The sequence below is a fragment of the Phocoena sinus genome, chromosome 2 (assembly GCF_008692025.1).
Source record: "Phocoena sinus isolate mPhoSin1 chromosome 2, mPhoSin1.pri, whole genome shotgun sequence".
In the NCBI taxonomy this organism is placed as follows: Eukaryota; Metazoa; Chordata; class Mammalia; order Artiodactyla; family Phocoenidae; genus Phocoena; species Phocoena sinus.
In genome coordinates, this window is record NC_045764.1 from 113,205,963 (window position 1) to 113,232,112 (window position 26,150).

The window sequence follows — 26,150 nt, forward strand, 5'->3', positions numbered from 1 at the left end:
AAAGAATGGAGGCAAAGATTGAGAAGAGGCAAGAAATGTTTAATGAAGACCTAGAAGAATTAAAGAACAAACAAACAGAGATGAACAATACAATAACTGAAATGAAAAATACACTAGAAGGAATCAATAGCAGAATAACTGAGGCAGAAGAACAGATAAGTGACCTGGAAGGCAGAATAGTGGAATTCACTGCTGCGGAACAGAATAAAGAAAAAAAGAATGAAAAGAAATGAAGACAGCCAAAGAGACCTCTTGGACAACATTAAACGCACCAACATTCGCATTATAGGGGTCCCAGAAGGAGAAGAGAGAGAGAAAGGACCAGAGAAAATATTTGAACAGATTATAGTCGAAAACTTCCCTAACATGGGAAAGGAAATAGCCACCAAAGTACAGGAAGTGCAGAGAGACCCATACAGGATAAACCCAAGAAGAAACATGCTGAGACACACAGTAATCAAATTGGCAAAAATTAAAGACAAAGAAAAATTATTGAAAGCCGCAAGGGAAAAATGACAAATAACATACAAGGGAACTCCCACAAGGTTAACAGCTGATTTCTCAGTGGAAACTCTACAAACCAGAAGGTAGTGGCACGACATATTCAAAGTGATGAAAGGGAAGAACCTACAACCAAGATTACTCTACCCAGCAAGGATCTCATTCAGATTCGATGGAGAAATCAAAAGCTTTACAGACAAGCAAAAGCTAAGAAAATTCAGCACCACCAAACCAGCTCTACCACAAATGCTAAGGGAACTTCTCTAACAAGAGAAGAAAAGGACCTATAAAAAGAAACCAAAACAATTAAGGAAATAGCAAAAGGAACATACATATCAATAATTACCTTAAATGTAAATGGATTAAATGCTCCAACCAAAAGACACAGGGTCACTGAATGGATACAAAAACAAGACCTGTATATATGCTGTCTACAAGAGACCCACTTCTGACCTAGGGACACAAACACACTGAAAGTGAGGGGATGGAGAAAGATATTCCATGCAAATGGAAATCAAAAGAAAGCTGGAGTAGCAATTCTCATATCAGACAAAATAGACTTTAAAATAAAGAGTGTTACAAGAGACAAGAAAGGACACTACATAATGATCAAGGGATCAATCCAAGAAGAAGATATAACAATTATAAATATATATGCACCCAACATAGGAGCACCTCAATACATAAGGCAACTGCTAACAGCTATAAAAGAGGAAACTGACAGTAACACAATAATAGTGGGGGACTTTAACACCTCACTTACACCAATGGACAGATCATCTAAACAGCAAATTAATAAGGAAACACAGCTTTAAATGACACAATAGACCAGAGAGATTTAATTGATATTTATAGGACATTCCATCCAAAAACAGCAGATTACACTTTCTTCTCAAGTGCGCACAGAACATTCTCCAGGAGAGATCACAACTTGGGTCACAAATCAAGCCTCATTAAATTTAAGAAAATTGAAATCATATCAAGCATCTTTTCTGACCACATTGCTATGAGGTTAGAAATCAATTACAGGGAAAAAAAGTAAAAAACACATAACATGGAGGTTAAACAATATGTTACTAAATAGCCAAGAGATCACTGAAGAAATCAAAGAAGAAATCAAACAATACCTAGAGACAAATGACAATGAAACAACAACGACCCAAAACCTGTGGGATGCAGCAAAAGCAGTTCTAAGAGGGAAGTTTATAGCAATACAATCCTACCTCAAGAAACAAGAAAAATCTCAAATAAACAATATAACCTTACACCTAAAGGAACTTGAGAAAGAAGAACAAACAAAATCCAAAGTTAGCAGAAGGAAAGAAATCAATAAGATCAGAGCAGAACTTAATGAAATAGAAACAAAGGAAACAATAGCAAAGATCAATAAAACTAAAAGCTGGTTCTTTGAGAAGACAAACAAAATTGATAAACCATTAGCCAGACTCATCAAGTAAAAGAGGGAGAGGACTCAAATCAATAAAATTAGAAATGAAAAAGGAGACGTTACAACAGACACTGGAGAAATACAAACCATCCTAAGAGACTACTACAAGCAACTCTATGAATAATAAAATGGACAACCTGGAAGAAATGGACAAATTCTTAGAAAGGTGTAACCTTCCGAGACTGAACCAGGAAGAAATAGAAAATATGATCAGCCCAATAACAGGTAATGAAGTTGAAACTGTGATTAAAAATCTTCCAACAAACAAAAGTCCAGGACCAGATGGCTTCACAGGTGAATTCTACCAAACATTTAGAGAAGAGCTAACACCTATATTTCTCAAACTCTTCCAAAAATTTGCAGAGGAAGGAACACTCCCAAACTCATTCTATGAGGCCACCATCACCCTGATACCAAAACCAAAGATACAACAAGAAAAGAAAATTACAGACCAATATCACTGATGAATACAGATGCAAAAATCCTCAACAAAATACTAGCAAACAGAACCCAACAACACATTAAAAGGATCATACACCATGATCAAGTGAGATTTATCCCAGGGATGCAAGGATTCTTCAATATACACAAATCAATCAATGTGATACACCATATTAACAAATTGAAGAATAAAAACCATATGATCATCTCAATAGATGCAGAAAAAGCTTTCGACAAAGTTCACCACCCATTTATGATAAAAACTCTCCAGAAAGTGGGCACAGAGGGAACCTACCTCAACATAATAAAGGTCATATATGACAAACCCACAGCAAGCATCATTCTCAATGGTGAAAAACTGAAAGCATTTCCTCCAAGATCGAGAACAAGACAAAGATGTCCACTCTTGCCACTATTATTCAACATAGTTTTGGAAGTTCTAGCCTCGGTAATCAGAGAAGAAAAAGCAATAAAAGGAATCCAAATTAGAAAAGAAGTAAATCTGTCACTGTTTGCAGATGACATGATACCATACATAGAGAATCCTAAAGATACCACCAGAAAACTACTAGAGCTAATCAAAAAAAAAAAAAAAAAAAAAAAAAACTACTAGAGCTATTCTGGTAAAGTTGCAGGATACAAAATTAATGCACAGAAATCCCTTGCATTCCTATATACTAATGATGGAAAATCTGAAAGAGAAATTAAGGAAGCACTCCCATTTACCACTGCAACAAAAAGAATAAAATACCTAGGAATAAACCTATCTAGGGAGACAAAAGACCTGTATGCAGAAAACTGTTGAAAGAAGTTAAAGATGATACAAACAGATGGAGAGATATACCATGTTCTTGGATTGGAAGAATTAATATTGTGAAAATGACGATACTACCCAAAGCAATCGACAGATTCAATGCAATCCCTATCAAATTACCAATGGCATTTTTTACAGAACAAGAACAAAAAATCTTAAAATTTGTATGGAGACACTAAAGACTCCAAATAGCCAAAGCAGTCTTCAGGGGAAAAAAAAGTAGCTGGAGGAATCAGACTCCCTAACTTCAGATGATACTACAAAGCTACAGTAATCAAGACAATATGGTACTGGCACAAAAACAGAAATATAGATCCATGGAACAGGATAGAAAGCCCAGAGATAAACCCACGCACCTATGGTCAACTAATCTATGAAAAAGGAGGCAAGGTTATACAATGGAGAAAAGACAGTCTCTTCTCTAAGTAGTGCTGGGAAAACTGGACAGTCTCATGTTAAAGAATGAAATTAGAACACTCCCTAACACCATACACAAAAATAAACTCATAATGGATTAGAGACCTAAATGTAAGAGCAGAGACTATAAAACTCTCACAGGAAAACATAGGAAGAACACTCTTTGACATAAATCACAGCAAGATTTTTTTGGATCCACCTCCTAGAGTAATGGAAATAAGAACAAAACTAAACAAATGGGCCCTAATAAAACTTCAAAGCATTTGCACAGCAAAGGAAACCATAAACAAGATGAAAAGATGACCCTCAGAATGGGAGAAAATATTTGCAAATGAATCAACAGACAAAGGATTAATCTCCAAAATATATAAACAGCTCATGCAGCTCAATATTAAAAAAACAAACAACCCAATCCAAAAATGGGCAGAAGACCTAAATAGACATTTCTCCAAAGAAGACATACAGACAGCCAAGAAGCACATGAAAAGCTGCTCAACATCACTAATTATTAGAGAAATGCAAATCAAAACTACAATGAGGTATCATCTCACACCAGTCATAATGGCCATCATCAGAAAATCTACAAACAACAAATGCTGGAGAGGGTGTGGAGAAACGGTAACCCCCTCTTGCACTGCTGGTGGGAATGTAAATCTATACAGCCACTATGGAGAACAGTATGGAGGTTCCTTAAAAAACTAAAAATAGGGCTTCCCTGGGGGTGCAGTGTTGAGAGTCCACCTGCTGATGCAGGGGACATGGGTTCATGCCCCAGTCCGGGTAGATCCCACATGCCGCGGAGCGGCTGGGCCTGTGAGCCATGGCCGCTGAGCCTGCGCGTCCAGAGCCTGTGCTCCACAATGGGAGAGACCACAGCAGTGAGGGCCCCGCGTACCACAAAAAAAAAACCTAAAAATAGAATTACCATATGACCCAGCAATCCCACTATTGGGCATATACCCAGAGAAAACCGTAATTCAAAAAGACACATGCACCCCAATGTTCACTGCAGCACTATTTACAATAGCCAGGTCATAGAAGCAACCTAAATGCCCATCAACAGACAAATGGATAAAAAAGATATGGTATATATATACAATGGAATATTACTCAGCCATAAAAAGGAATGAAACTGGGTCATCTGTAGAGATGTGAATGTATCTAGAGACTGTCATACAGAGTGAAGTAAGGCAGGAAGAGAAAAACAAATAACGTATATTAACGCATATATGTGGAAACTAGAAAAATGGTACAGATGAACCAGTGCGCAAGGCAGAAATTGAGACACAGATGTACAGAGCAAACATATGGACACTAAGGCGGAAAGTGGCGGTGGGGGGTGGGGGGTGGGATGAATTGGGAGACTGGGATTGACACATATACACTGATGTGTATAAAATGGATGACTAATAAGAACCTGCTGCATAAAAAACTAAATAAAATAAAATTCAAAACAATAAATAAATAAATCTGAGCCCAAAAGAGACAAATAAACAAAACAAAAAAAACTGAAATGGAAAGACTCATAACTCTTTTTTTTTTAAGTTTTTGACAGCACCACATGGCATGTGGGATCTTAGTTCCCCAACCAGGGATCAAACCCATGCCCCCTGCAGCAGAAGTGTGGAGACTTAACCACTAGACCGCCAGGGAAGCCCCAAGACTGGTAACTCCTGCTCTGAATTATAAAACATCCAAATATCCAAATGAAAAGTGTCTTTTTGTTACTATTAGTGTCACTTTGTTATCATATCTCAATTTTATCCTATTTCGCAAAATCCTAGGATACAAAGTAAAATGATAGAGTCTTACAGACATCTCCTGAAAAAACCAAGAGATTATCTCATCCCATCTTTCACTTTTTGGAATTCCTTTGGTATTCTTCTGTTTGACACCAGTCAAAACATCATCAGGGGCTTCCCTGATGGCGCAGTGGTTGAGAATCTGCCTGCCAATGCAGGGGGCATGGGTTCGAGCCCTGGTCTGGGAAGATCCCACATACCGCAGAACAACTAGGCCTGTGAGCCACAACTACTGAGCCTGCGCGTCTGGAGCCTGTGCTCCGCAACAAGAGAGGCCGCGACAGTGAGAGGCCCGCATACCGCGATGGAGAGTGGTCCCCGCTCACCACAACTAGAGAAAGCCCTCGCACAGAAACGAAGACCGAACACAGCCAAAAATAAATAAATATATTTTTTAAAAAAGGTCTTTAAAAAAAACAAAACATCATCAATATGTTTTAATGTGACTTGTTAATTTGCAGAGAAGAAGGTATGAATTCTAGGCTGAATTCAATGGTCAAAGAATGTCTCAGCTGGATAAAGAGCAATTGGAGTGATTTTTAGTGTGTGCTATAGCATATCTCTACCTGATTTCTCTGAAATGTTACCTGGGCAGTTAACTGTTGAAAGTGAGCTTCTAGTGTAAATTATATCATTCTTCTTGTAAAGTTTTCTTTTTACCAACTTAATGGACTGCCATATTCAGAGGAAAACCATCACAGCTGATCAGCTTATTTTACAAGTGAGTCCTTAATAAGTATCTCCCAGGGACAACCAAGACAGTCGTGGCAAAGATAAACTTTTAATGGAAGCTGAAAGCCTTTGAGCATCACGGTGTCGGACTTCCTATACTGCTACTTTCCTGCTGAGAATCACTCTTTGATCACCGTCATAATGCTTAAAGTATAAAATGTCCCTGATTCTTGAATGGCGATCATCAAAAAGAACACAAATAACAAAATTTGGCGAAGCTGTGGAGAAAAGGGGACCCCTGTGCACTGTTAGTGGGAATGTAAATTGGTGCAGCCGCTGTGGAAAATAGTATGGAGGTGTCTCAAAAAACTGAAAATAGAGCTACCATATAGTCCAGCAATTCCACTCCCAGGTATATGTCAAAAAACCCCCACAGAAACACTAATTCGAAAAGATACATGCACCCCAATGTTTATAGCAGCATTATATACAATAACTGAGATATGGAAGCAACCTAAGCGTCCATCAACAGATGAATGGATAAAGAAGACGTGGTGTATGTATACAATGGAAACTACTCAGCCAGAAAAAGATCATGAAATTTTATCATTTGCAGCAACATGGATGGACTTGGAGGGCATTATGCTAAGTGAAATAAGTCAGACAAAGAAAGACAAATACTGTATGATATCACTTATATGTGGAATCTAAAAAATACAAAAACTATTGAAAAATAACAAAAAAGAAGCAGACTCACAGATATAGAGAACAGACTAGTGGTTACCAGTAGGGAGAGAGAAGTGGGGAGGAGCCATATAGGGGTGGGGAGACAGAGGACAGTGAACATTATAAGCTATTGCATGGTGCTACCACCAAGCCACCAATGGTTGGTTTACTTTCAGCACCATTAGCTTCTTTGTTTGTACAACATTAATTTGAATAGTTTATTGCATTATAATCTTACTTTTTAAGAAGAAGAAAACAAAAAACAAAGTGCAGGTGCCAGTGATGCAAAGAACATATTTTATAAACATAGTCTAATTGAGTTCAAGATAGAAATCATTAATAGTGCCAAGTAACTCATTTAACATTGACCTAAAGTAGACTCCCGAGCGCTTGAGAAAACACTATTTCTAATCCCCTGCATTCTAGACAGAGGAACAGCCAATCAAGTTCAGGCTAATCAAATTCTCCACCTCAACAACATTCACAGTCTTTCTGAAGCCTGTGGGCCCCTCCAGAAGGACCCCAACCCCAGAAATTGGAGGTAAGGCAAAGGGACTCTAAGAAGGACAGACTGTGTAAACAGCCAAACAACTCCGAGACTTTCTTTGAGCCAAAATTTTCTGGGTTGTCCTCTTTCAAAACCCAAATTAACTGCAGGAATCGCCACACCTCCCCTCTGCAGACATAGGCTTTTTGAACTCTTTGGAAGCAGAGCACCTGACAAATAAATCATAGGGCAATAAATTAAATTTGGATCACTGCATCTATCTCCTAGTATGAAAGAACTTCCTGGTCTTATTCTTTCAAGGTTTATATTTCAAGGCAAAACTTCATCATAATTTAGAAAGTTTCCTTTTCTACTGAGTCAATTTTCTGTCTTTGAAATATTGTACAAATAACTCACATATACTGCGTTGGGTGGGTGAATCATCTATCTTTTGATGAAAAGCATAAGTTCTCTTTAGAAGGAATCATTTATTTCTTAACATCCCCAAGGCGAAAACCTCCCAAGATAAAGCTAGGACTCTTACCCTCTCTGGCTTGACACCATATTTATAAAATAAATTCTCTAGATCAAATGATCTTCAACATATGACTTTGGAGGTATGTGCTCTTTACCTCCTAAAAAGCATGCTATTCAAAAATGTTCACTTATTCATTCAATCCTTCATTCACTAGACATTCATTGAGCACATAGGGTTTGTAGGGCACTGTGCCAGGTGTTAGCACTAAGGGTGAAGATGGATAAAATTATAGATGACTAAGAAAGGATCCCTGTGCATTTGGAGCTCAAAAGTTTACAATGCATGAGCTAGGCACAAAATACAAGGACCAATTAGGAGGAACCAATATGCTTCCTAAATCTGGTTGCACACCAAGATCACTTGAGAAACCAATTAAAAATAAAGATTCTTGGCACCTATCTACTGAACCCAGATCTACTGAATCAGAGGAGCCTGGAAGAACCTGAGAATTCCTGTTTTAAAAACAGCCCAGTTAATTCTGAGATTTCAGCCAGATTTGGGAATCACTAAGCCTTAAAAAATATTCTAGTGGCTAGAAAATCCCACACAGCCCCTGCTACAACCATCAAAAGCATTTTGCTCCATGCCCATGTTCAAGACCAGGGTCACTGTGATTCTCATTTACAAAGCCAGAAAGCTAGACTACAAAGAAATGGCCTCACTTGCCCAAAGAGAATCTCCAGGGAGAGATGCGTATTTGACTAGGAAGACAAAGCTTTCTAGATGTCATGATGTTATTAGGAATTCAAATACCCATTTCAGCAGTATGCAAGATGATTCACACAGAACCACAGCTCATCAGAGCTGGGCAGAACCTCAGAGATCAGAGTTCACAAACTCAAATGGTGACAGAGCTCAGGTGGTGACGTAAGTGGCTAAAGTAGGCTGGAGGGGACAGAGGTTAAAGGGGGCACCTGCTACTCCACTCCAGCTGGAACTTGCCATGAAGAGTATGGGCCTAAATGTGCCAGGTCCTCCAAATTTTCAAGAGAAGCCAGAAATCTGGATTTGAAAAACTAGCCATGCAAATAAAACAGACTTTTCAGTCAGATTTGACACGTGGGCCACCAGTTTGTAATTCCTGGTCTAGTCCAAAGTCTTCATTTGACGTATGAGAAAATAGACTTGTCCTTTTTCTCATATCATTTCAGTTTGGCCTGCCACAGCGAGGGGGGAGAGTTGTTGTTGAATTTAGTTTTGCTTTTTTTTTTCTTGGGTTTGAATTTTTCAATGTTATCTATTGGGTCCAGATGTTCAAAGGCAAGTTCGTTAACAGCCTCATGCAGCACTCACTGTGCGGCACCGCCCAGACCCCTATTACCACGGTTGGCCAGCCTCAGCTCCAAGCCCTCTCCTGGAGTTGCCTTCAGCTGCCTCACTCAAGGGTGTGTTCCCTCCCTATGCATCCGGCGGCACCCAGTGACTACAGGATGGTCATGTATAAAGTCCTGGCCTCCGGGACCAACTCAGGACAACTCTGCAGGGCCATGCCAGCTTCAGAGCTCCGTATGGAATTGGCTCAAGGCTTCCTGTGGCTGCATCACAGCTCAGCTCCTCTCTGTGCCCAGTCCTACCTCCCTTACAGGTGTGGATCCCAGAGTGGTTCCCAGTACACTTCCAGCACCGTAGCTCTGCCTTTGAGTCTGCTTCCCAAGAACCTGGTCTGCAACACCAAGCACATCAGGACCTCAGTGAAAATAACCTCATCTGTCAAAGTCCAGACTTGCGAAGTCAAATCAGAGAACAATTTTTTGCTTCGTGAAAATGTCTTCTGTTGTTTATCTTTTGTTATGGTTTTATTAGTGTTTGAAAATCATACCATAGCAGATGCCTCCCACTTCATGCCCCCCACCTCTGATCTTAGCTCAGCTGTGGTGGGCAGTTCTGGAAGCTTAGACTCCCCTGGTGCTCACAGGGCCCCACCTCAAGTGTGGGCTACGCCTCTTTCTGCCTTCAGGCTTGGGGCCTTTTCTGATCTGCAGAGGTTCATTGGGCCCTTGAAAGTAGAGTCAGGAAAGGTGGGGAAGTTCCTGTCAACAAGGACTACAAAGCAGGAGATTACTGCTGCCATCTCCCGGCCTTCAAGCAAGTCCCCACCGCAAGAACCTCCCCGCAGCCCTTAAACACTCCAACGTGGGCTTTCCCCCTCCCGCTCTCCATCTCCTTGCTCCCTCACCCCTCTGCCTGGGATCATGTTCCATATCAACTACACCAAGTCCTTCTTCATGAGTGGGACCCAGACGAAGACCAACGCATCCTCAGTTTCTAAAACTTAACAATACAGAAGAGTACAAGAAGAAAGTGAAAGTCCATTTTTGAAACATCCCACCAGTCTAATTTCTATGCATTAATGCCTACTTATAGTGGGTTTAGAAACTTTAATAAACCTGATCAACCTAGATACTCTGTTCAGTAACTCTGCGGGTCGCTTCAAACACTGGTCTTATCAAGTACATTTACTTCAGTAAATTGACTTCTACAATTGTTTCTTTCATTCACCTATTCATTTAACAAATGTTCATTTCAGGTCTTATCTCAAGGCACAGTGCTAAATACCGCAGATGTCACAAAGACGTGTCCCATGCCCTTAGGATGCTTATACATACTTTTTCTATTCAATTTTTCAGGACCATATTGATTGAACAAATTAAGGCATGCTTGTTTTCAAAAACCATACTAGGATTCCTTGAAATCTAGTGCTGTAAGTTTAATTAAACAGAGTTTTCACCCAGATGGTATGTACAAGATGAATGGATTCCTGGGTTCAAATCTTGACTCTGCTACTAAGCAGAAGTGTGACTTGAAGCTCATTTTTCTTGTTTGTAAAATGGGGGATAAAAATAATAACTATCGTAGGCAGTTGTGAAAATAAAATGAGAGAATCAATATAAATAGCTTGGCGTAGTGCTTGACACAAAGTACTCAATGCATATTCCCTATAATAACAATTATTATTTTCCTCTAACATTAACCTCAGGTCCATATGCATGTAGCATGGATCCAGGCACCACGGGAATTGAGCAGAACAGACTGGAAATGAAAATACAGACACTGTCCAATGCTGTTCCACTCAGCACAGTTTCACCAGTTTGGGAACGGAACCTAAGGCACCAGGAAAGTATAGTGCCCACCTGGTCAGTCCGCATAACCACAGAGAGGGTGGGCTCACCTGTCGAGTTGATACCAGTGCACAGATGCAGGTGGGGATTTGGCCACAACTGGAGTTTGCTCCAGTCCCTCAGAGTCCTGCACATAATGTTTACCAGTCCTGCAGGGTAAACACAAACCAGAAGAATGCGAAAGAGATGTAAACACCAGATTTGCTCAGCTGTCTGGGCAAATACCTTGCTGACATGGAGATTCACATTGTGTCTCAGGCCCCCAAGAAGTATCAGGTCAGGCAGTCGCTGCCTAAGACGTGCAGTCCCCTCAGTAGGGGGGGCACGTTCTCACGAAGCTGCTGTCTTCTATCGTGTGTAGTCCTCCCAGCACCCACCACAGTCTCTTCCTCCGAGATGCTCAGTAAATATTTGTTTGACTAATGGATCGAGTGCTTGTAGAGCTCCTTGAATATCGTCCTTGCGTGGAGAATGTCTTAGGCAGTACATCACTTTTGAAAACCTGACTTTCCAAAGACTTCCAGCTTTTGCTTTGTAAATTGCTTTTAAAAAGAGAGACAGGGACCGTGACAGAGCAGATGAAATCTCATCATTCTCCTGATGCAATCGTGTGTGTCGGGTAGGAGTAGAACAAGGGTGGACACAAGTACAGAACATTTGCCACTCTATGCACAAAAGATTGCAAAACCAAAGGAAAGAAAAACATACATTGGAAAACATATCTGAGGTGGTGACAAGAACAGGTGACAAATGAGATTGTTGAGGACAGCAAGCTTCTGCCTGAAGATACGAGTTTGTTTAAATTGTTTTTTTGTAAGACAACCCAAAAAACTGTATCCGAGTTAAATTAGAAATGCTGGAAACATCAGATCCAAACTCTACGAGGTAACAATTGGCTTCAGCAGATCCACATTCAGCAGCTCATTCACTGTCCAGCTCACCACAGTCTCTACCGCCCTCCCCTTTCCACCTGCTGTAAAGTTACGTGTAAGTTGCCATTTATTACCATGCTTCTACTGCTGTTTTTCTCACAGATAAAATTAGGAGGAAAATTACACATTTTTGCATGCCTGTCTCTATCAAAACGGGAAAAATGAAAGATAGGCCAAAAGAACCACATATTTCATTAAAATGTTTTTGCATTTTTACATACAGCCCACTTTACTCATTTGTGGTACATTCTGGACCTCATAAGCATTGTAATTTGCACCCTGTATACATTTCTTAATGTTACTGTAACAAGTTACTACAAATTTAGTGGCTTTAAAACAACACAAACTTATTTTCTTATAGTTCTGTAGGGCAGAAGTCCAAATGGGTTTTACTGGGTGAAACGCAAGGGGTCAGAGGGCTTGCACTGCTTCTGGAGGCTCTAGGGAAGAACCTGTTTCCTGGCCTTTTCCAGCTCTAGAGGCCACCCACATCCCTCAGCTCATGGCCCCAGCCAGCAATAGCATCATTCCAACCTCTGCTTCAGTCATCACATGTCTCTGACTTCCACTTACCTGCCTCCCTCCTTCCCTTCTAAGAACCTTGAGATACATCAGGCCCATCCAGATAATCCAGGACACTCTCCCATCTCAGGACACTTAAGTTGATCACATCTACAAAGTCCCTTTGGCCATGTAAGGTAATTCCCAGATTCCAACGATTAGGATGTGGACATCTTTGAGAGGCCACTATTCTACCTACCACACACCCTGTTTATATAGAGGCCAGTAATTAATATGTCACTGCTTTGAAAGGAATTTCTAAAGAGAAAAAAGGGCCAAAGGGAGAACCAAATATTTCAAAACTTTTGAAAATAATCCAGTTAAAATTCAACTTGCTCAAAAAAATAAACTCAAATAAACTCAACTTGCTCAAATGTTTGAACATAAAATGAGGGCAATAAGGAAATAGAATGGTGAGGTGCTGTTGTGTCAGCATTGAATTCCCTTTCCAAGTCTGGAGAATTGCCACTTTGTGAGTTTTGGGTGGGAATGAGGACAGCTTCCCATCATAGGGTACAGATATGCTGGATGCTGGCTTCCCAACCTCCCCTTGCATGTGGAGCCTGGGAACTGGATACCCAATCAGAAAGAGCCACATGGGCTTGGAATAGAGAGCTGGTGGTGCAGGAAGCAAGGGACAGGCAGCTTTCTCTCTTTGGCCAGGGTAAAGGCATCATCTCACCAAAACCATTAGTTCAGAGGGGAACTAGAACATCCCGCCTCTTTACTTTGAGCCTCGTGTTCCATGTTCACAATCATTCTGTGAACTACCCAATATTTAAATAACCTTTTTCCTGCTCAATTCCATTGCAGCCAGCTTCTGTTGCTTACAATTAAGAGCGATGGCCAATGCAGAGAGTATCAGCTACAAGCAGCGTACAAGTTAAGAGCTCTGGAGTCAACCAGCTCTGAGTTTGAGTCCTAGATCTGCCACTTTCTAGCAGTATAACCTTGGCAAGGTTACTTAACCTTGGCCAGGTTACTTAACCTCATGAAATTTCAATGTAATAGTAATAGCACTGATCCTAACTCATCAGCACGTGGGCGTGAAACAGGATAACACACAGGAAGGACTTAGCCCAGTGCTTAGTAATGGTGATAGCTCAGTAGATAGCAGCAATTATGATTAATTTTTAAAACTTTGAGTTAAAAATGTCAGCAGGGAATGACATTTTTCATCTCCTGAAGTTGGCTGAAGCACCAGGCAGACGTCAAGAGAGGCTGGAGACATTGGCCTGGAGTTGACGGTTAGGAACGCAATCTCATGCAAATAGCTAGAGTGTGGATGAGAATATCAAGGCTACAAGGGAGGTTAGGGGTGGAAGGAGGGGGGCGAGGAGAAGAGGGCCAGAGGTAGATTTGGGGGTGGAGGGGGTACATCTGCCTTTAGAAGAGTAAGAGAAAAAGCAAGCAGAACAGAAAACAGGAAATTAAGGAAGGTAAGGGGAGAGTTCCTTAAAATAAGAATGTATTACTTTTTAAATTTAAAATAATGACGTGAAGATTTAAGTGAGGAAGAACAGTTTCAAGCACACGAGGCAACTCAGCAGTAGGTAGGTGATTACGGATGAGGTCACTGGTAAATTCTGAGAGGAGCTGGGCAGTGAGAGTGGACACAAGATTACACGGGATCGAGGAACAGGTGAGTGGTGAGAGAGTGAAGCAGCGAGCATGGTCCCCATACTAGTTAGGATGGGCCAAACCACGCCGCCATCCCAGACTAAACCCCCGCGTCCCAGGGGTCAACACAATAAAGGCTTGATATCTCAGTTACATAAAGCCCAGTGCAAGTCACACCCCCGTCTTGTAGCTGTGCCCTCCCTCGACACAAGGCAAAGGAAGTAGAGAATGATGGAAGGGATGGAAGGTAGACCCCAGTTTTATTAAGTCATAGTTGACAGATCAAATTGTATGTGAAATGATTACCACAATCAGATTAATTAATACATCTATCGTCTTAAATAATTACCTTTTGTGTAACTATAGATATAAATATAGACCACATCTTTATCCATTCGTCTCTTGATGAAAACTTAAGTTGTTTCCATGTCTTGGTTATTGTGAGTAATGCTGCAATGAACATGGGAGGGCAGGTATCTCTTTGAGATACTGATTTCGTTTCCTTCAGATATATACCCAGCAGTGGGATTGCTGGATCATATGGTAGTTCTATTTTTCATTTCTTAAAAGAGTTTCCATAGTGTTTTCCAGAGTAACTACACCAATTTATATTCCTACCATAAGATCCTGGCTCTTTATTACCTCAGTGTGGAAGCCACCTGTGTCACTTCTGCTCACAGGGCATTGGCCTCAACCTAACGAGACAAGACATAGGACATATAGTGAGCACTGACTGTCTGCCACAGTGCCTTGTTCAAGAGGAAGAGAAGAAGAGCAGGAAAGGTAGCAGAGAGGAGCGCCTGTGCTCATACGGAATTCAGAGCCTGGAGCAAGCTTGAGGGGGAAGAGGACAAAAGCAAGAAGGATTTCAGTTATCAAGGCCCAGTGGAAGCTTGAGCCTACCCCTAATGTAGTAGTTGGTCCTCACAGCCTTACATCTTCTGCCCCTTGAAAAGCCCGCTTCCTATGCCCACCTCCAAGCCTTGGAGAGCACATAAATCAACACCCGAAAACTGTTAATCCAGAAAAGGCTATTTGAATGGATTCAAGACCTTCCTGCAAAGTAAGACAACCATGCCTCACGCTTGCACTTTGCAGAAGGCTTTAAATTGCATGATTTCAGTTGATTTTTTATTATAACATTCTGAGACAGATGTGGCCTATAGAACTAGCATTCTCACCAAAATCCTTACCTGGCAGATAAGGGAACTAAATGCAGAGAAAGAAAATGACCTACCCGAGGCCATCTGCTAAGGCTTAAACCTGGGTCTCCAGGCTCCTGGTCAGTCTCTCTCTTCCACGAGACTCCATCTGCTGCTTTTTGTACATGTGGCTGATCCTCCCTGCAGACAGAGCGGACAATGAGCTTGTCATGTCTTTTGAATAGTTTGTTGAAGTTATTTTATTTACAACACTTGGCAGAAACACTAAAGAAATTGTTTCGGCAACTTCCACTCCAACTGTGGACTCTAGCAGTCCCAGTTCTGTCTGGGAGCAGATTTAAATTGGCCTAAGAAAGGAACGGCACCACAACCCAGCTCCCTCCGCCATGCACCTTGCTGCAGGGACACTTTGCTAGTGACCCAAGGTCAAACTGGTGGGGCACAATGTGCTGCTGGTGTGCGCTGTGCCTGGGCCAGTCCTTCCTCTGCACCTCCACAGTGTTTGCTATTCATCAGGAGTCTGGTAAACACTGTGTGATACTCAATGAATGCAATCACCCTTCACTGGGTGCTAATAGCTTCCTGCGGTTTTTTTTTTTTTCTTTTTCTTTTTTTACATCTTTATTGGGGTATAATTGCTTTACAATGGTGTTTTAGTCTCTGCTTTATAACAAAGTGAATCAGTTATACATATACATATGTCCCCGTATCTCTTCCCTCTTGCGTCTCCCTCCCTCCAACCCTCCCTATCCCACCCCTCTAGGTGGTCACAAAGCACCGAGCTGTTCTCCCTGTGCTATGTGGCTGCTTCCCACTAGCTATCTACCTTACGTTTGGTAGCGTATATATGTCCATGCCACTGACTCACTTTGTCACAGCTTACCCTTCTGCCTTCCCATATCCTCAAGTCCATTCTCTAGAAGGTCTGTGTCTTTATTCCTGTCTTACCCCTAGGTTTTACAAGACATTTTTTTCTTTTTCTTAAATTCCATATATATGTGTGAGCATACAGTATTTGTCTTTCTCTTTCTGACTTACTTTACACTGTATGACAGACTCTAGGTCCATCCACCTCATTAAAAATAGCTCAATTTCGTTTCTTTTTATGGCTGAGTAATATTCCATTGTATATATGTGCCACATCTTCTTTATCCATTCATCCAATGATGGACACTTAGGTTGCTTCCATGTGCTGGCTATTGTAAATAGAGCTGCAATGAACATTTTGGTACATGACTCTTTTTGAATTATGGTTTTCTCAGGGTATATGCCCAGGAGTGGGATTGCTGGGTCATATGGTAGTTCTATTTGGAGTTTCTAAGGAACCTCCATACTGTTCCCCATAGTGGCTGTACCAATTCACATTCCCACCAGCAGTGCAAAAATGTTCCCTTTTCTCCACACCCTCTCCAGCATTTATTGTTTGTAGATTTTTTGATGACGGCCATTCTGACTGGTGTGAGATGATATCTCATTGTAGTTTTGATTTGCATTTCTCTAATGATTAATGATGTTGAGCATTCTTTCATGTGTTTGTTGGCAGTCTGTATATCTTCTTTGGAGAAATGTCTATTTAGGTCTTCTGCCCAATTTTGAATTGGGTTGTCTGTTGTTTTGTTATTGAGCTCTATGAGCTGCTTGTAAATTTTGGAGATTAATCCTTTGTCAGTTGCTTCATTTGCAAATATTTTCTCCCATTCTGAGGGTTGTCTTTTGGTCTTGTTTATGGTTTCCTTTGCTGTGCAAAAGCTTTTAAGTTTCATTAGGTCCCATTTGTTTATTTTTGTTTTTATTTCCATTTCTCTAGGAGGTGGGTCAAAAAGGATCTTGCTGTGATTTATGTCATAGAGTGTTCTGTCTATGTTTTCCTCTAAGAGTTTGATAGGTTCTGGCCTTACATTTAGCTCTTTAATCCATTTTGAGCTTATTTTTGTGTATGGTGTTAGGGAGTGATCTAATCTCATACTTTTACATGTACCTGTCCAGTTTTCCCAGCACCACTTATTGAAGAGGCTGTCCTTTCTCCACTGTATATTCTTGCCTCCTTTATCAAAGATAAGGTGACCATATGTGCGTGGGTTTATCTCTGGGCTTTCTATCCTGTTCCATTGATCTATCTTTCTGTTTTTGTGCCAGTACCATACTCTCTTGATTACTGTAGCTTTGTAGTATAGTCTGAAGTCAGGGAGCCTGATTCCTCCAGCTCCGTTTTTCTTTCTCAAGATTGCTTTGGCTATTTGGGGTCTTTTGTGTTTCCATATAAATTGTGAAATTTTTTATTCTAGTTCTATGAAAAATGCCAGTGGTAGTTTGATAGGGATTGCATTGAATCTGTAGAGTCATTTTCACAATGTTGATTCTTCCAATCCAAGAACATGGTATATCTCTCCATCTATTTGTATCATCATTGGGGTTTTGAATAGTCTATCCTACTGAACCCCCATAGAAACCCTACAAAGTAGGTATTATTCTCAGTTTCTAGAGGCCAGAAAATTACTGAAGGCTAATTATCTAAGGTTCTACAGTTGCAAATAGCATGCCTGGGATTCAAAGAATGCTAAGCCCATCTCTCTCCAAGGTCTGAGCACTTTCTACTGGTCCACTAAGCCTCCTGGCTGAGAGACGTGATGGGGAAAAATGAAAAGAGATCAACAATAATCTTCTTAGAGCATTGCACAGTGACCTTTCTAGTAGAGGATATTTTCTCAAGGAAAGAAAATAGGAAGGGAGAAAGAGAGAGAGAGGAGAGAGAGACTATAGATACTGTTTGGAACACTCTATACATAGTTTAGATATCTGAAGATACGTTGTCCTCTGTTTTAACAGCCACTGATTAATGCCCAGGCTGAGCAGAGGATGGGGCCTTGGGAAACAGCAGCCAAGAAGTGAGAGGAAAACTGGGAGTGAGGGGCCATGGGCAGAGAGGAGAGCCCACACCTTTCCATGTCAACATCACTAGCCTAGTTAACAGACTGCTTTCAGATTTTTCTTTTCCTGTAATGACTGAAACAGTTTAAAGATTAGCATTTGGAGATAAAGGGAGGACACTAGGGGTTTTGCTGAAAACAAAAATAATACACGCTTTTTCCTCTTCCTCCTGAAGCTGGTCCCAGGCTGCAAGCACAGAGACACTTGATCACTGAGGCTCAGGTGGCTCCTTTCACCCGCTGTTTGCAGGAAGGAAGTGACAGCCCCACATCAGAGCTCACTTCCAGCTCTACCTCACAGTCACTTGCAGACTCAGCCCTGATGCCCAGAATTGCCTCTGAGCCCACATTTGCACATCAGGGTGTGTGTACGTGAGTACCTTCTCGTGCTGCGATTAAAACTCGAAGCAGCTACTATTTTCAGCCTGAGCAGCTGCCCAGTCTTCACAGCCAGGTTGGGGGAAGCAGCTCTATATGCCTAAGCTGCCCAGTGTGAAACATGAAGAAAGCATCTGAGGCAGTCAAAACCTTCAAGCTTTCTGGAAATATGAGTTTCAGACACTCATTTCAGCGATATCCCTACACAAATAGACACCTTTCCTTATTGCCAAAGCCCACTGGAAGGAGCCACAATGGCAGGTCATGTCTTGCACGGGTTTCCTGAAGTACCAGCATGATGGAGGGGCAGGGGTTCGGGTGTTCCCATCGCAGGCTCCCAAAGTATACAGGATGCTAAGGGATATGTCAGCATGCAGGATAGGGTGGGCACGAGCCCAGGGCCCCCCCTAGGCAACAACCAAGGCTCCCAGAGCAGGACTGGAGAGAGGGGACAGCTCTGATTTTAAGACATGGCTCAAATATTGAAGGACCAGGCCTTATTTTCCCTTTGCCCTAAAATGGCAACAAAGGAAAGAGTGAAGGTCATCAAGTTCAAAGAGGCTCCTGAGAAACAAGCATGGGCTCAACTACAAGGCACAGGCCAGTGCGTCCCCTGGTTGGCCTATGAATAGGGTCAACTGCCTCAAATGCTTCGCCTGGGCTGATCCAGTCCACACCTGGGGTGGATGGAAGGTTGTGTGCGTCCCATCAAAGGGTGTGAAGTACAGCACTTCGGGGAACGGATGGTCTAAGCCAAGCCATGATGTACCTGCAGAAGCAACTCAAGTTCCACCCCAAAACGAAAGATGAGTTCATGCCACTCCCAGGGGTGTTCTCCTCCCAGCAGACACCTGGGAGTCAGTCTGACAAAACAGAAACACCGTCTGGCTGTGCATAAAAGGGAAGACAAACCATGGGTATGGATAGGAGGCAGGAGAGGGTTCATTTGGGGCTCCCACGGAAGAGAAAGCTGGCCTCTTTGCGTGTTGGTCACACCCTCCATGCTGCCCCCAGCACATTCCGTTGTCTCAGCCTGGCCCCTGCAGTTGGCCAGTGTCCTTTCTTGGGCTACAGGCCTTGGTCTGGCTCAACTGAGGGAAATCACGAGAGGTTCAGAAACTCACAAAAGCAACCTGACAGCGCTGGCTCAGAGCCCAGGTTTGCCTGACTTCTAACCCAGTCGTCTTTCCCACCAGAATAGGGATGACTCACCTTGTCTCTTCAGCCACAAAGAGCAGTCTTAACAAAACTATCACCAGGGGCTTCCCCGGTGGCGCAGTGGTTGGGAGTCCGCCTGCCGATGCAGGGGACACGGGTTCGTGCCCCGGTCCAGGAGGATCCCGTGTGCCACAGAGCGGCTGGGCCCGTGAGCCATGGCCGCTGGGCCTGCGCGTCCGGAGCCTGTGCTCCACAGCGGGAGACGCCGCAGCAGTGAGGGGCCCGCGTACCGCAAAAAAAAAAAAAAAACTATCACCAGGACCTCTGCAATTGCATTCAGTCATGTGATCATTCTTTGAGTAGCCTGAGATCCAACTCTCAGGACACCTGGGGAGGGACAGCCATCTGACTCCTTTCCCCTTTCTAAGTGAAATCCAGGGGAAAGAGCAGCTTCCCACTTTGGCACAGAAGGCTGAAGCAAGAGGTTTGAAGTGACTGGGCCAAGGTCACACAAGTAGTTGAGGCTGGTGGTGAAAGCAGACAGACGACAACTGCACCACCCAGATCGCAGCAAGGCTCACCTCTCACCCAGAACCCTGCAGACAGTGGACCTGCACCTGCAGGCTGCTCTTCCCTGACACTCTGAGCCCCCCGCCAAATGGCCTGTCCACTCCGACTCACCCAATGTACAAAAATACCATCCTAGCCCGGCAAGGGGACTAGACGGCTGATGCGTTAAGTTGATTCTAAGGGTGGGAATCAGATTTTTATCTTCTTGTCTCAGATAATGTTATGTAACCTCAACTTTTTTGATTCATTGATTGATTTTTGGCTGCGTTGAGCCTTCGTTGCTGTGCACGGGCTTTCTCTAGTTGCAGCCAGTGGGGTCTACTCTTCATTGTGGTGCGCGGGCTTCTCGTTGTGGTGGCTTCTATTGTTGCAGAGCACGGGGTCTCGGTGTGAGGGCTTCAGTAGTTGAGGCGCACAGACTCAGTAGTTGTGGTGTGCAGACTTGGTTGCTCCATGGCATGTGGGACCTTCCCAAACCAGGGATCGAACACGTGTCGCCTGCATTGGCAGGCGGATTCTCAACCACTGCGCCACCAGGGAAGCCCCTAACCTCAAAGTTTTAACCCAAATAAATGTCTCCAAGGCTGAGGAATTTCAGGGTAGGTAGGATAGGAGGGCTTAGCCCCAGGGACTCACAGCTGCCCAGGGGACGTTGTCCACAGCCCCAGGTCTCACCTGGGTGTTTCTGAGCAGCACTGGAAGGTCACTGGAAGCCTCCTGAAATGAAGAGTGAAATCTGCCGCCCCATACGTTCACCCTGGCTGTTTGGCTGCTTTGCATATGCCTATGGGGCAAGCAGGCTATTTTGGGCAGATTTCATAACTCTCTTTGTAGCTGCTGCGGCTCCTGATTGCACATGTGTTTCCAGCTCCGTTCTTGGGGTGAGAATGTTTACAGAGATGGCACGTCGTCAAGAGAATGTAAAGAAAGCACGATGAGGAGATTAGGAGGACAATTTCCATGTCTAGACAGGGTTCGCACAGCCGGCGGGTGCTCCATTCGGGGTCCCTGGAAATCGGCGCCTAGGTGCTGATCACCCTCTGAACCCTTCATCCCATCCCAAGGAGTTTACTGTGGAATCTCCCAGGGGGCGGCAAGGAACAGAAGAGAGCTCTCTGGCATCCTTTCTGAGAATAAATCCAGGGTGGATTTCTGAATGTTGTGGGAGGGAAACAAAGTGTCAGAAAAATCCGTGAACGTCTGCATACGTTTTCTTTCGGTAATCTCAAAGCTCAAGCCTGATTCTAGCCTCAGCGCGGGCTGCCTCTCTGTTTTCGGCCGGTGGGGTCATCTTCAACACTGTGTTGCTTGCTTATTTATTTATCCCAGTCTGTTTACCTCCTGTCAGCCTGATAACAAGTCTGCTCACCTATTTTGTTTTTAATTTATCCCTTTGCTCCTACTTCCCACCTTTGCCGACCGCGCTCAGGCTCTGTAGGAAAGCACGGCTGCTCAGTTGTATTCAGCTTTCATTTCTGAGCCCCACCGTGTTTGAACAACAGGCTCCATCGAATTCCCCTCTTGAAGCTTTGATTCCATTTGTTATATGCCCCTTTCGCCCTGTTCTTCCCTCCTGGCTCCTGTCACGTCCTGTGTCATGATTGCCCATCATAAGCTACCTCAGGGAAGGATCTGTGCCAATTTACCCTTATTTCCACCATCACAGGCTTCTGGGATGGTATTTACAAGAAAAATAATACTAGCCCACATTGAGACCACATAGCAGACACTGGACTAGTGCTCTACATGTGTTCTTTTATTTTCACTTAATCCTCATAACAATCTTCCGAGAAGGTTGCTGTTATTTTCCCAACTTTACGCATAAAGAACCTGGGGCTCTGAGAGGTAAAGCCATTTGCCCAAGTACAGGCAGCTAACTAGTGGCAGAACAGGTTTCAAATGTAGGTCTAACTTAACTCTGGAGCCTGAACCCTTAAGGTCTCTTGAAAGGATTTAGGGATGAACAAATAAATATTCAAGATCCCCAGACTTCTGGTCATTTTGCTTCTCATGTTTGATTCTGGTTCTTTTCTGACTTTCAAGATGGTAGAACAGTCTGCAAAGAGTTCTATGATCTAAATCCAGAATGCAACCCGCATTCTCCCAACAACTGCTGGGGACTTAATGCACCTTTCCTTATGCAGCCTGGTGGAGTGAGGACCGTGGCCTCACTCGCCATGAGGTCCTGGGATCGACACCGCTGCCCTCTGCAGGGGTTTCCCCAGCCAAGCGTGCAGGAGGGTGTGCCAGGCTCCGCTCCATAGAGCATGCACGCCAGCCACAGCTGAAACTGGATAAACTGCAGCAAGACCACGATTTACCTAAAAATCAGAAGGGAGGCCAGGGAAACCACCAAAGAGAGAAACAAACAAGGTCCTGACAGAGCCAAAATAATAAGCCAGTTTTCTGGCAAAGTGACAGCAGAAATCTAAGTTTCTCTGAAACTCTTTCATACATCTGACTTCCCTGAGCTAAAAGGGCCAAAGGAAGCAGCTTCTCAGGGTCAAGCTACTAGCCTGAGAGGACAAGAGCTTAAGTCCTAATCTTACCCTGACCCCTGCCTCCTGCCAGTTTATAATCCTGGGACCGGTTACCCAAGATGACAGAGTTTCCATGCTTTGACAGGGGAATGTCATGCAGGTCCTTCTTTGGAGGCCATCACTGGGGAGGGGAGGGGGATAGTGTGAAAAGGTGTCAAGGACAACTCAGGGACAATCACTGCCGTGTCCTTCTGCCCCTCCTGCCAGCCTAAGCAGGGACCTGTGTGTAAAACATGCCTTCCTGACCCTTACTCTGCCTTGTGTCTGGGTGGATTCCTCTGGGTGGATTCCATTCAGCAGGTGTTCCCCCAGCTTCTCCCAGGTGCCCCATGCCAGTCACTTCAGGGGACTGAGAGGCAAGATACTGGAAGGGCTCTAAAGATCAAGCACTCAGTGCTCCCCTGTGATTTAAGGAGAATCCTGAATTCCTACAGGTTTTCCCTCCCTCCCTCCTCTTAAAGAGGAAGCATTCTTACTTTCTAGAAAAGGGGCTAAGTGATCCACATAATAAAAGGAAGGAGAGTGGGGAGGGAAGAGAAAGGAGATAGATGTGGGGTTGGTGTAAGAGATGGTCCAGAGCACCCTCCAGAGGCTGAAAGACTGGAAAGAGGTGATAATTAAGTTACATCCATGTGGCTTATGAACTGGATCTTGTTTATGTTCTTAGAGAGACCCTGGCAAATAATGAATTCTTTAAAGAAATGTATTTTCAGTGGCATATCTGCAGAACTGTGTTGCTTTAGATGTGGTTCCATGCAAAAACTAAGTAATGTGTCTCTACTTTCAAAAACTATGAAAGGAAGATTTTGAATTCCTTGATAGCTTTAAAGATGCTATCAGTTTGAAGTCTTGGTGCACAAGGTTGCTGTCTTGATTCTTAGATTCCTGGCTTTTTGCCTTTCCTCCTCCCCATATAGACCAAAAGTGGAGGAGGATGTGGCTCCTTGAGGACAGGGAAGATATCTGATCCACAGCAGAGAGCCCAAAATAGGTGCACAATTAATGCTTATTGAATTAAATTAAGAATTCAAGCACCAACAATTTCATGTCATGAAAGGATGCCCATAAGATTATGTCATGTGAGCAAAGAATTTATGCCATATAATCTCAATGTATACCATATATCATACTTATATAATCTCAATTTATATCTCATATCATATTTATATCATATAATTTCAATTTTCAAAAAAAAAATACACCCACACATATATATAAAAAATAAATCACCAAAATATTAACAGTAGAGCTCTGAGTGGGGATTTTTTTTTGGTGTGTGTGTGGGTTTATGTATTATCCAAATTTTCTTCAATAAACACATAGTTTCCCTCCAGAAAATACTTTTTTAAAAGGCAAGAAAATTAAGGTCTGGTGCATTCGGATGATAGGATAGGTCTTTTGAGGAGAGGGGCATAGTCTAAACATAGACCTAACATCCTGAGAAGGTCTCAGCCAGGGAGAAAATATTGAAGAAACCACTCCCCAGTTCACCATGGCAACCTTCCTGGCAACAATAGACCATTTTGTGCCGGTAGGTAGGTTGGCTTACAAGAGAGAAGAGATGAGCTCTTCCTTCAGTTAGGAAAACCTATTTGTTGTCAATCCCATGGACTTACAAACTTCTCCAAACCTGTAGAAATATTCCCCTTCAGAACAACCATACCATTTTTTGGTACCTTTCTTGACATTTATCACTCTGCACTTTGCCCTGCATCAACTCATGGGAAAGACAAGAGGATGGAAATTGAAATCAAAAGATACAAATTCTGGACCTGACTGTACCACTTACTATCTCAGGGACATTAAGCAAGTCATTTATCCTTTTCAAATCTCTCTTTACTTGCCGTTCAAGGAATGTTGTACTGTAAGAATAATAAAGTGGAAAGGAAGGACACAAAAGTCATAACCAAAGAAAGGCAAGAAGAACAAATAAGCTCCCTATAGGGGTTGATAGTGCTTCTGTTTTGGAGCATCATTTTGGTCTGTGTTTCCTGACATCCGTTTTTGTGGCTATCCAGCATGCAACCATCCTTTCTATTAGCTAACCTTCCTTTTCGAGACTTCATTAATCTTTTTTTTTAATTGAAGTATAGCTGATTTACAATATCATGTTAGTTTCAAGTGTACAGCACAATGATTCAAATATATATATATATATATTCTTTTTCAGATTCTTTTCCCCTATAGGTTATTACAAAATATTAAGTATAGTTCTCTGTGCTATACAATAGGTTGTTGATTATCTATTTTATGTATATTGGTTTGGCCAAAAAGTTCGTTCGGGGTTTTCTGTAACATCTTACAGAAAACCCCGAACGAACTTTTTGGCCAACCCAATAGTAGTATGTGTATGTTAATCCCAACCTCCTAATTTATCCCTCCCCCCAACCTTTCCCCTTTGGTAGCCATAAGTTTGATTTTCTATGTCTGTGAGTCTGTTTCTGTTTTGTAAAGAAGTTCATTTGTATCGTTTTATTTATTTATTTATTTATGGCTGCCTTGGGTCTTTGTTGCTGGGCACAGGCTTTCTCTAGTTGTGGCGAGCAGGGGCTACTCTTCATTGTGGCGCGCAGGTTACTCTTTGTTGTGGTGCACGGGCTTCTCATTGCAGTGGCTTCTCTTGTTGAGGAGCACAGGCTCTAGGCGCATGGGATTCAGTAGTTGTGGCACGCGGGCTCAGTAGTTGTGGTGCATGGGCGTAGTTGCTCTGCAGCACGTGGGATATTCCCGGACCAGGGATCGAACCCATGTCCGCTGCATTGACAGGCAGATTCTTAACAACTGTGCCACCAGGGAAGTCCCTGTATCTTATTTTTTTTTAGATTCCACATATAAGTGATATCATATGATAGTTGTCTTTCTCAGTCTGGCTTACTTCACTTAATATGATAATGTCTAGGTCCATTCATGTTGCTGCAAATGGCACTATTTCATTCTTTTTAATGGCTGAGGAATATTCCATTGATAGATATAGGTATCTATATATCTACATATAGATATAGATATCTATATCTATATATATCACGTCTTCTTTATCCATTCATCTGTCAGTGGACATCTACGTTGCTTCCATGTCCTGGCTATTGTAAATAGTGCTGCAATGAACATTGGGGTGCATGTATCTTTTAGAATTAGAGTTTTCTCCAGATATATGTCCAGGAGTGGGATTGCTGGATCATATGGTAGCTATATTTTTAGCTTTCTAAGGAAACTCCATACTGTTCTCCATAGTGGCTATACCAATTTACATTCCCATCAACAGTGTAGGAGGGTTCCTTTTTCTCTACACCCTCTCCAGCATTTATTATTTGTAGCCTTCTTGATGATAGCCATTCTG

The 26,150-nt window shown here is 42.6% G+C and overlaps 1 long non-coding RNA gene across 1 annotated transcript in view; it reads right to left on the reverse strand.

Annotated features, from left to right (window-relative positions):
* LOC116749708 overlaps positions 1–26,150 on the reverse strand; it is a 269,124-nt gene that overhangs the window by 105,836 nt on the left and 137,138 nt on the right. Inside the window, exon 2 of the long non-coding RNA XR_004348680.1 lies at positions 15,315–15,420. This is a non-coding gene — a long non-coding RNA (uncharacterized LOC116749708). The remainder of the gene's footprint in view (positions 1–15,314; positions 15,421–26,150) is intronic.